Raw genomic sequence first — 12,050 nt, 5'->3', positions numbered from 1 at the left:
CATAGCTGACAATCCATCCGTCACCTGGAGAAGCAAACACACTTCAGGGTGCCCTGTGCTCGTCACAAGCAAAATAACTGTTTGGTAAGAATTCAAATCAAAACAACCTACTCCCCCTCCCCCCACCTTCCTTAATGTCCAGGCAATCCAGAAAAAGGAACTGATTTGGTTATCTCGCTCAATGCTCTGATTCAGAGACCTGTCACTTCCAGAGGTTTACCTCATCCATTACGGGTGCTGTCCTCTCCCTTTCCCCTTTTCCTTTCTGAAACATTCTGGCTGGTGACTACCCCAGAAGGACAAAAGTCTCCAAACAACACATCCATTCCAGCATAATGCCTGCTCTGTGCTCTCCTAAGAGCAAGCCCCAGCACCACTGAATGAACCTGAGAAAGAAGAGATCTCAGCTATTTGGAAGCCCTCCCCTCTGCCCCCAGAGTTGATAATCAACTTCAGGTAACATTTTTTAATAATCCAGGCAAGAGGAAGGACACTGAGCATCATCAAAACACTAACTTTCCTTTATCTAAAGTAAGGAAGACCAGGGGTGACTAAAAAATTCAGCGTCAAAGCAACGAAGTTGAAAAAGCTCGTTCAAGAGAAGAGCTAGAAAATATGTCTTTGATGAGTTATGAAGCTTGCCTGAAACCCAAACATGCTTTCTAATCTAAATCTCAATATTATTTTGTTAGTTTTCTATATTGCAGATTGTTATGCATTGTTAAATGAAAGAGTTTTCAAAGTTGAGTAGAAATGGTCAAGTTGGACATACAAATTTCTCAAAACACTATTTTGCAAGCTTCAACGGTAAAAATTGATTAAAATCAAACCTAGTTATCAATTCACTTTAATACACTCTCCACTTCATAATCTCAAACTTGACTTTGAACCTAAACACCACAGATCATGAACATCCCAGACACCAGGAAATCAACTTGCTGTTTTCCTAGATAGGAATCAAGCAGTATGCCATTCACACTTTAAGTCAGAAAATATTGCTGCAAATGACAGGTTCTAAAAAAAAAAAAAATCAGTAAAAATACAAATGGCTATTGCCAACAGACAACACAAATAACACAAATAATATACCTCCTTTAGTGCCAGAGGGAAACCAAAATCAAAATTAAAAATTGTCAGTGCCTTACAAAACGCGCACACACACACACACACACACACACACACACACACACACACGAAAAAGTTCTCCAGTTACTTACTGGGGCGGTTCTGTCGCCTAGTCCTCACATCAGCACCCTGCCTGTCCAGCTGCCAAATGCAGGAGCATGCCGAAAGCAGCTGTTTCCTCCAAGCTGGGGCTCTGTCTCTTAACCAGTCACATGCGCCTCCTGATAAATACTGCCGCCTGTGCCAGGAGGTCAGAAACTGAAGATCATTATTCTCCTAATTCGCAAACCTCATAACCCCTGAGCTGGCTCAGCCGTTTCATTAGCACGCAGGGGCAGGACATTCCACTGTTTGTCTTCTTTTAGTGGCAAACCCCAAACATCTGATAAGTCACCCTGGAGGGCAGGTCACTGCAAGTGGAAAGTTGATGGGGGTGGGGTAGGGCGTGGGGTGGGGAGGCTGGCAGTCCCTGTGCTCTGCCCTCTCACTCAGGTCTTCACTGGGGCTCTAGAACAGCAAGGAAGGAAGCACAGAACGGCCCAGCAGGTGGAAACGGTGCTGCGTCCCAGGTGCCCCCGGGAATACAGCAAAGCAGTGCTCCATCTTGGTTTCGTTTTCTCCGCATCCTGGGCTCACTTTGGTGGTAGAGCTGTTAACAAGGCAGCCTGTTCTGAGGAAAGCAGACTGTCTAAGAATGCTTAAGTTTAACTGCAAAGGCCAGGGCTGCTGTGCCAAGTGATGCTGAGGGGCAGACGTGTGAGGGTTAATGGAGAATATCAGAAACAGCTTCCTCTAGATAGCCATTGGAAACGACTGCAGGTAGCTTAAGACCAAACCTCCGCACATTCTAGTTATCTGTTGGATTGTATCAACGTTTGGGGGCACAGCAGAGCCATTGAGATGATCAGCCAGGGAATCAGAGTGGAAACAGAAATGATCACAAAATGTACAAGCCATTTTATAGATGTGCTGCTGCCCCCTTTGGCGCAAGGAAGTTGAACCAACGTGCTGTTTCCTGTGCTGCTCACGAAGGTGCCAGACCATCTGGGCACCTAGCTGAATTCAGACCTCTCACCTTAGCAGATTTCCCCACCCTGTCCTCTTTATCTTCCTCTCCGAGGAAAGCCTGCGGACTATCTGACTTTGGGTAGCGCCTGACTTATTGCTATAGTAAGAGTGACACGTTCTAAGATCAGAGCCCAAGCAGGGCAGAATGGAGATACGGCAGGGAGTCAGCTCATTTGGCAAAATGAACATCCAAAAAAGATTTTAAAAGGTTAAAATGCCCCAGGGGATTTCTGAACCATAATGAGCCTGTTAAACTGTCAACCTTGATTTTTAATAAGTGAGCTCTTACTCAATAGAGGAGTTTATGTGGGAAATCTTTCATATGCGGGTTTTGTCTCATAATTATTTACAGAATTAAACCAGAAGTTCCCTCCATGCAGAGGATAGAGTGTTTTTCCAGAATAACAAAGACCAAAACTCCTCAGGCTTGCCAATTTTTCAGGGGACTAATTTGCTACCAACATGTGAATGCCCAAAGTGTAAATCCAGAAATTTTTTGCAAGCCTCAAAACAATCCCCTGTAGTTCAAAGTTAGTAATAAACTACAGATATCAAAATACAGTGTGCTAAAATATGTCACCTTCATAAAACTTTCTCCTCGTGTGACAATCATTAATCAGACACAGAAAAGGAGGCTTATTGAAGATGTGAAATGTTATTTTGATTTACTTATTGGAAACTTTTGTGATCGTATGGCATCCATCAATCACTTTATTTGCAACTAACAGTGTTATTCTGATGGTCTATTGCATACCACATAGTTAATGAGACAGAGACTTCTGGAAAATCCTTCAAAAAACAGTCTCAGGGTGCCTAGGTGGCTCAGTCAGTTGAGCATACCACTCAGCTCAGGTCATGATCTCACGGTTCATGAGTTCAAGCCCCGCATCGGGCCGGCTGCTGTCAGCACAGAGCCAGCTTCAGATCCTCTGTCCCCCCTCTCTCTGTCCCTCCCTTACTCATGCTCTCTCCCTCAAAAATAAATAAAACATCAGAGAGAGAGAGAGAGAGAAGAGAGAGAGAGAGAGAGAGAGAGAGAGAGAGAAACAGCCTCAAGAAAGGCAAGCATAAAAGTTCTCTCATTTCTATGAGAAGAAGGGACGGATCCCAAATCGTACATATAAAGTGAACTGTCAGTGCAGAACAAGACCCTGGACCCTTCTGACAATATCCAGCAGTATAACTGAGGTTCCACAAACACACTCAGCCTTGCAAAGAAATGGGGAGACCCCACCTCTCTGCCCCAAATGCCTATGGGTACCAATCATCTCCTTCAACTCAAAAAAAAGAGCCCTCCTTCCATCAAAGGCCATCAGCCCTCAGGCTTTGTGTCTCACCCTGGGACCCCTACCTGTTCAGGATCCTTTGGCCAACAATCATGCCTTCTCTCCCTGTCCACTCACCTTCCTCATTATCCAAATATGCTCACATTATTTTTACGTCTTAAAAGCCATTTGTTTTGAGCCTTTGCTCCTTTCATTGTTGCCCTAACCCACTCATTCACTTCACAGCTAAGCTTCTGGAGAAACACCTCATGCCTCCATCATCTTCACGAGCCATTTACATTGAGATCTGCTTATAGTCTGGCTTCTTTCTCCCAACTTTACTGAAACTGCTTTCCCCAAGTCACCAAAGACTGATGCTACTGGACACATTTTTGCTTTTATCTTACTTGACCTCTCAGCTGCACTTAACCTAAGTGGCCAAGAATTCCCAAATGTGTCCTCTTGTGGCTTCTGCAACATTTCACTTCAACCTCCTTCAGCCTCCTGTGTGGACTCTTCTAATACCTGCCGCCCTCACATGTGAAAATCCCCTCTTTTCTTCCTGTTTCCTAACAGTTTTTACATGTCTTAATTTATTACTGAATGATGACAGCGGTTTCCTAGTTAATTGTCTGGCCTCCAAAGGTCTGCCTCTGACCTTAACTAATTCATTTATTTTTTTACACTTTCGTGCTAAAAGCTTCCCCAAAATCATGGTAGAATCGTCGGCATCTTTGCATTCCCAGAAGCTGTGATGAGGTTCAAGCCCTTCTTTTGTAAATTCTGCTACCATTGCATTTCTTTGTCTGTGTCAAATTAGGTCTTAATGTATCTATGTCCCATCCAAACTTTGACAACCTTAAAGAAAGCTTGTGACTTGTTCATTTTATATCCTGCGGTGCCTAATACCATGCCTGACTCTTGCAGGAGACACATAGCTGAAACAATGCTGACTGAATAAATGAATGATTAAAGAGAAAGGTCTTCTGTTTATTCTGCTCAGAAAAGATATGAGAAAAGTTTACAAAAACCAATTTTATATCAGCCCACCCAAAAACTGTAAATGATTTGCGCCCAAAAGAAATTATTTTCACCACAATCTATGACCAGACTGGAATAAAACTATAATATAATTGCAAAAGTATAAGTCAAAAAAGAGCAAAGCTCTTGGAAAAATTATATAACTCTTCTTTCAAAAAATAATGCATTGGGGGGCGCCTGGGTGGCTCAGTTGGTTAAGCATCCAACTTTGGCTCAGGTCACAATCTCGTGGTTGGTGGGTTCGAGCCCCTAGTAGGGCTCTGTGCTGATAGCCCAGAGCCTGAAGCCTACTCCAGATGCTGTGTGTCTCTCTCTCTCTGCCCCTCTCCTGCTTACTCTCTCTCTCTCTCTCTCTCTCTCTCTCTCTCTCTCTCCCAAAGATAAACAAACATTAAAAAAATGGAAAAATCAGTGATTGAGAAAAAAACAAAAAGGCAATTATCAAATGCTTAGAAGTTTTCAGTAATGAGAATACCACACCAAATATTGTAAGTAGAGCCAAAAGAGTTAATTAGAAGAAAACTAACTCAAAAAGCTGAAAAACAACAGATCAATAATCATGGAACAATGTAAAAGGTATTGAGAAATTGTTCCCGAGGAAAGTTTTTAGTCCAAATTATTTACACAATCAAGTTCTCCCTGAGTTTCAAGTCACAGATAATTTCCTGGCTGTATAAAATGTTCAAATGTGCAAAAGTAACAGAAATCTAACATAATACCCCTGATGTAAAAACAAACAAACTGATTAATAATGGAAACCATAGACGAACCTCACATAGTTTACCATAGAGATGTGAATAATCTCAATATTTAAGATGCCATGATAGGAAAAAGTCTTGGAATTAGCACAGTAGGTACTCTTGAAAAGACTTTTGATTAAATTCAGTATAAGTTTTTTTTTTTTAATTAATGAAATGGAGTTAGGACAATTTTTCCTGGCATGATCAAGATTACCCCAAACCAAACACAGGCATCATACCTCATGGTGTAGTCCTAGAGGTATTAATGTTAAAATCAGGAACAAAAAATGATGCTCATTGTCACTAGTATCATTTAGCACTATTCTGGACATTCAAGCCAAGACAACTAGACAAGAACAACAACAAAACTAAAGAACTATGAGAAAGCAAGAGACAAAATTATCTAACTTGCATATGTTATAATCCCTTAATAGATTCAACTTCTAAAACTGTTTTAAATAATTAGAAATGTCAGTGAGGTGAACAGTCACAAAATAAAATTAATTGAGTGCCCCACATAATAGCCTAAAACTGTTAGAAAACATCAGGAAAAAAAATCTTATTCACAATAGCAACAATAACAAAATTTCTAGGAAAAACAAGAAAAATGAAGAATATATAAATAAATGTATGAAACTCTACTGAAAAAATAAAAAAACATTTCAATAAATGGATCATTATACAATTTTCCAAGACTGGAAGACTCAACATTGTACAGATGTCGATTCTCCTCTATTTAATTTATAAATGTAATTACAGTTAGATTAAAATGCCAGAAATTTAAAAAAACAGATCAAAAAGAAATCCTGAAGTTTATTTGAAAGAAAAAAACCTGAAAATTTTTTTTAAAAGAGAAGTTTATAAAACAACAGTGAGTGGGGGGTACTGGGTATTAAGTAGGCTGAAAACATCAAGAATTAGAAGTTTGGGCACACCTGCACGGCTCAGTCAGCTAAGTGTCCCACTCTTGATTTCAGCTCAGGTCATTATCTCCGCTCAGGTCATGATCTCATGATTAGTGGGTTTGAGCCCCATGTGGGACTCTGCACTGACAGTGAAGAACCTGCTTGGAATTCTCTCTCTCTCTCTCTCTCTCTCTCTCTCTCTCTCTCTCTCTGCCCCTCCCCCACTTGTGTGCACTCTCTCTCTCTCAAAATAAATAAATAAACTAAAAAAAAAAAAGGATTAAAGATTTGATTCTGTTGCTAAAAGAGGCAGAGCAATGAAACAGAACAGAAAGCCAGAAAAAAAAAAAATACAAGTACTATATTAAAATGTTTGTTGGGGTGCCTGGATGACTCAATCGGTTAGGTGTCTGACTTTGGCTCAGGTCATGATCTCAGTTCATGAGTTCAACTCCGCATTGGGCTCTGTGCTGACAGCTCGGAGCCTGGAGCCTGCTTCAGATTCTATGTCTCCCTCTCTCTCTGCTCCTCCCCTGCTCAGGCTCTCTCTCTCTCTCAAAAATGAAAAAAAAAAAAATTAAAAAAATAAAATGTTTATTTGTTAAATATGATATTTAAACCCAGTGGGAAAAAAATGGATTATTTAATAGCTGGTTGAATAATTAAGTATTAGGAAAAAATAAAGATGCAATTATTACCTCACACCATATACAAAGTAAATGCCTAGTGGGAAAAAGAGCTAAATGTGAAAATAAGACCACACACAGATTTGAAGAAAATCATGTGATTGTTTTTATAATCTGAAAATTATTTTAATCATGGTTAAATACTTTTATAATGAAAATTGTTTTATTTTAATTATGATCACAAAAGCTGAAGCCAATTAAAAAGTTTTAAATATTTAAATAACTAAAATGTAAAATTTATGTATGTCAAAAATAACCCTACTATAAACAAAATTAAATCACAAATGACAGAATGAGATTAAAACATGAAACCTGTATGGTAAAGGGTTAATGGCCTTAACATATAAGTAGTGTTTATAATTAACAACTTGGCAAAGAATATGATAAAGACTTTACAAGTGGGGCGCCTGGGTGGGTCAGTCGGTTGAGTGTTCGACTTCGGCTCAGGTCATGATCTCACGGTTTGTGAGTTTGAGCCCCATCAGGCACTGTGCTGACAGCTTGGGGCCTGGAGCCTGCTTCGGATTCTGTGTCTCCCTCTCTCTCTCTGCCCCTCCCCTGCTCATGCTCTGTCTCTCTTTCTCTCTCAAAAATAAATAAACATTTTTAAAAAGACTTTACAAGTAAAGAAATATATTGGGGCACCTGGGTGGCTCAGTCAGTTAAGCATCCGACTTCAGCTCAGGTCATGATTTCTCTGTTCATGGGTTCAAGCCCTGCACTGGGCTCTGCTGACACCTCAGAGCCTATTCGAGATTCTCTCTCTCTCTCTTTCTCTCCTTTCTGCCCTCCCCCACTTTCAGTTTCTTTCTCTCTCAAAATAAATAAATTTTAAAAAAAGAATCTCTTTTCAAGTAAAGAAATATAAATGACCAGTATAAATAAAAATCAGCTTCCTAAAATGGAGTACAAATTAAATAAATGATAGGATACTATTTAGTATTTCTAAACATAACAAAGATTAAAAAAATCAATAATTCCCAATGCTGGCAGGAGGTTTTGGAAAATGGCACCTTTATACTCTGGGGGCAAGAGTATAAATTGGTACCAGCTGTAAGAAAGATAACTTTGTGATATGTAGCAAAAGCTTTTTAAAATATGTATACCCTTTAATTCATCAGTTCCTGTCCTAGAAATATATCCCTAGAAAATAATATTGATTTTCATATGTGCAGGAATGTTTCTCACAGCATTGTTTATACTAGTGAAAAATTAGAAACAATCTGTGTACCAAAAATAGTTGAATAAATTACTATACATTTGTAAGACTTAGCACTACACAATCATTATAAAGTAATGTTGTTGCAGTATATTAACACAGAAAAATATTCAGCATAGATTAAGTGGAAAACACAAGATATAAAACAGTTTATTCAGTATGATCTCATTTTTCTAAAAAAACCATGTGAACATATGTAAAAGTCTGAAATGTTATACAGCGGACATTTGGACGACACAGGGGTGAGGGGTGCCAACCCCCCATGCAGTCGAAAATCCTTATTTAACTTTTGACTGCCCCATACCTTAATGACTAATAGACTTCTGTTGACTGGAAGCCTTTCTCATAACATAAACAGCCAATTAACACATATTTTGCATTGTAGATGCATTATATACTGTATTCTTACCATAAAGTAAGCTAGAGAAAAGAAAATTTATTAAGAAAATAATAAAGAAAATACATTTAGAGTGCTGTATTTATTGATAAAAATCCACATGCAAGTGGGTTCAAACCTGTGTTGTTCAAGGGTCAACTATATATCAAGTTTTTAATAGTGATTATCTTTGGGAACTGGGGTCAGTGTTTTCCAACCCCTTTGCACTTATCACCTTTTTTCTACTGTTTCTGTTATAAATGTGTATCAGTTATTCATTTTTAATTTTTTTTAACGTTTATTCATTATTTACAGAGAGAGAGAGAGAGAGACAGCACGAGGGGGGAGGCTCAGAGAGAGAGGGAGACACAGAATCCGAAGCTGGCTCCAGGCTCTGAGCCATCAGCACAGAGCCTGACGTGGGGCTGGAACCCATGGAACCTGAGCCGAACTCGGACGCTCAACTGAGTAAGTCACCGAGGCACCCCCAGTTGTTCATTTTTAAATGACATCTTTTTTATATAAAGAGACATGCAATCATCCTTAAATGTTTTAATTATCTCCACAAAGAGGAGAAAGCCATTGTCAAGAAATGTGATCAAGAAAAAAGGACCAAGAGCAGCAAAGTCTTACCATCCATTAATAAAACTACACATATCTTCCCAACCGAGTCTCAATTCTCTACCCTTCTGGTCCTGGACCCAATATTCAATAGCAAATCACTGAAAGTAGTGGAACCACCAGGTTCAAAGGATGCGGGAAGAGGAAAGAAGTATGGTGTTGCTTGAGCAGCTGGATTCCGTCTCTCAGAGATGTCCTGATGGGCCTCTATGCCTACACGAGGCATTCCCTTAGGTAGAAATTCCTAAATGGTACCCATCCCATGTACACATGCTCAGAGAGCAGGAACCTCTTCTGCCAGCTGCCCCCTGCCGAAGCTGCCCATCTATCTGTCAGCCTTGTGCCAAATTCCAAACAAGCTGCTCCGAGTTGAGGACACACCACCTGCTGGTCAATTGAGGTACTAAGGCCATATTGTATCCCCACCCCCACCTCCATTTCCTTTCAGGGGACCGCGTACACAACATTACTTTCTTACTTCTCAAGTTTGGCAAATTCTACCCAGTCTTCTCTTTCTTATACATACATTTTTTGGATTCCTTCTCTCTTCTTTTTTCTTCTAACATCTGTCTAGGTATCATGGGGAATTTTCTCTCTCACTCTTGTTCTTCCCCTTTTCTTTCCCTTGAGCCAAAATAAATACCCAGGCACAATGAGTTATCATAAGAATTGTGTTCACTACATGCCTGTAACAAAGAGAAAGAAAATGTGGAAAAATCAAAGTGGAGAGTTTTAGTCTCTAAAGCCCTTGAACAAAGCAAATCATTGTCAACAAATGAACACATCTAGGGTCTATGTTCAAAGTGCATTGCATTTAAGATTCACCAAAATACACAAACAAACTCTCTACTCTCAAAGGTTATAATCTCTCTAGGAGAAAAGGGGAGTATGCAGAAAGCCATATATAAGGAATAACAACGATCATATATCATACCAATTAGTATCTATTAATACTGTAACATTTTATACTAATGTAGTATTAATATATAACAAGCTAACATCTGTGCACAATACTCATTGAATTCTGACAACAAAGCTCTAAGGAGATGCTATTATCACCCCTGATGATGACCTTTAATGAGATTAACTAGCCTGCCCACAACCCGTGAGCAGCAGAGAAAGAAAGAGAGAGAAATGTGGATGTAAAAGAACCCAGGTCAATCTGACTCCAAACCCTCCACATTTAGCACCACCTCCCACCCACCAAATGATTTAGGGGCCACAGAAATTTTCATAGACTGGCCCATCCTTCTCTAGTTAAACCTGCTTACACTCATGTGTAATAGCCAAGTCAACTGTAATGCACTTTGGGGTCTAATTATTGGCATTACAACAGTAGTTGTAATTTATGGATTTACAAGGGAACCTTTTGAACACAAGCCATTCAGAAACTGGAGACCAGCTGCATAGAAATAAAAAGGAGATTGAAAAAAGGGGACAGCCTCCACCAGAAACTGCTCCCACAGCCCAGTCTCAGCACCCTGCCCCCCTTCTTCAGCATCTCTGGAGAAATCCCCAAATTTCTGGACAAACCAGCCCAGGTTAAAAATGGACTTCTACTTTTGGTCTCTTTCTTTTTCCTATATTTTATCTCTCTTCTCTCTCCCTTTTTGTAAAATTTCATTTGTGTTTTTAAAACCCTATTACATATTGGCAAAGTTGTGTTCACTTAATCTAATTAATTTAAATTTACCTTTATGGCAGATTTTTTTTTCCCTCCATCGAATCACCTTCTTAAACTAGGCTAGCTTTCCAGCTGAAGCTGGATTCAGTAAACACAAGAAGGAAAGTTTAGCACCCTCAACACAAACCACCTTACTTAGCATAATTACTTCCGTAACAAACTTTTCCAGTAGTTTTATTTCTAAACCCTGATTTGACACCAACTGGCATTCAGATTTGAGGATCGCACCCCTATCAACCACAGACTAGTGGTCAATTTGAATCTAAATCTTCCACAATGCCACTGCTGCTTCCAGGACTGCTTTACTTCTTAAAGAAGTTGCTTAGAGGAAAAAAAACAATTTCCTAAGCCTGCCTCTGTGCATTTTTTCTGAGAATCATTTAGTGTACAGAAAATAATAGAAAGGCAATTTCAGATTTATAATTTCCTTTCTATCCAAGTTTCTGTATCGTTGCTATTTCAAAGCAGAAAATACAAAGCTGATTCAGGGAAAATGAGACCAAAAAAAAAATTAAAATTTTTCTTTTCGAAATATGTGATAACGAAATACACGGGGTGGGCACAATTTGATCTTTGCAGGCATCAGAGGAAAAGCACAGTTAGGAGCTCCAAATCCTCTTTTTCTCATTTGTGAACTTGAGGCACCCCCTTGCCTCCCTCTCCCCATCCTCCACTCTCTGAGTCTGCTGAACTGTACCGGGTTCATACCAAAGCCCACGAGCCTTGGCTGGAAGATGATGCTCAGTGTACGAAGGAAGGAATTGCTACACCACGGTTGTAATTATAAAACAGCCGTATTATTTTGATACTAAATCCATCCGCTAACATTGGGCGTGCGGGCCTCCAACGTTTTGAAAGTTCAGGTTATGCCACTTCACTTTTACAAAAGAGCTACATTAGCACCTCCTTTTGCTTACCAACAGAAATCCAAAAAAAGTGAGAAGCGAACATGGTGTTCAGCATTTGGCACATGGCCTTTACAGAGGCAGCACAGCACGTAAGATTGCACTGCCCAGCTCCTTCCCCGGGAACTGCCTCCAGCATCTCAGTATCAAGCTGCTGCCGCAGTTTTGAACTGCCTCCGTGAGCCTCTGTTTTTTCTCGATTTATTTTGTGCATCCATTAGTAAGATGTGGTATCAGAAAAGCCTAAGAGAGTTATTTTTGGAGTGTGGGAACGTTCGAAAAGTTTTCCATATACGTTAGTGGTAAGTGCTTCATTGCTTTACGCCATTTTTGGCTTACAAAAGGTTTCATAGGAATGCTCTCCTTTTGAATAGCTGGGGAAACCTATAATTCTAAACAATGTCAATGTTCTATG

General features: G+C 39.7%; 1 protein-coding gene across 10 annotated transcripts in view; it reads right to left on the bottom strand.

The window, feature by feature from the left end:
- The window catches only part of RASGRP3 (RAS guanyl releasing protein 3), a 105,912-nt gene that overhangs the window by 72,530 nt on the left and 21,332 nt on the right, over window positions 1-12,050 (bottom strand). For 2 of the 10 annotated variants that reach the window (XM_040496486.1, XM_040496489.1), the window contains exon 1: window positions 1,218-1,502. The exons of 4 other annotated variants lie outside the window; for them this stretch is intronic. The gene's annotated coding sequence lies outside the window, so the exon portion shown is untranslated. Of the gene's footprint in view, window positions 1-1,217; window positions 1,509-12,050 lie in introns of those variants that run through there. 4 more of the 10 variants (XM_040496487.1, XM_040496493.1, XM_040496496.1 and 1 more) reach the window with 4 other exon arrangements.

Source organism: Herpailurus yagouaroundi, unplaced genomic scaffold, assembly GCF_014898765.1.
Source record: "Herpailurus yagouaroundi ecotype Mexico unplaced genomic scaffold, PumYag 188, whole genome shotgun sequence".
NCBI classification, from domain to species: Eukaryota; Metazoa; Chordata; class Mammalia; order Carnivora; family Felidae; genus Herpailurus; species Herpailurus yagouaroundi.
This window is presented reverse-complemented; position numbering and strand designations above follow the sequence as displayed.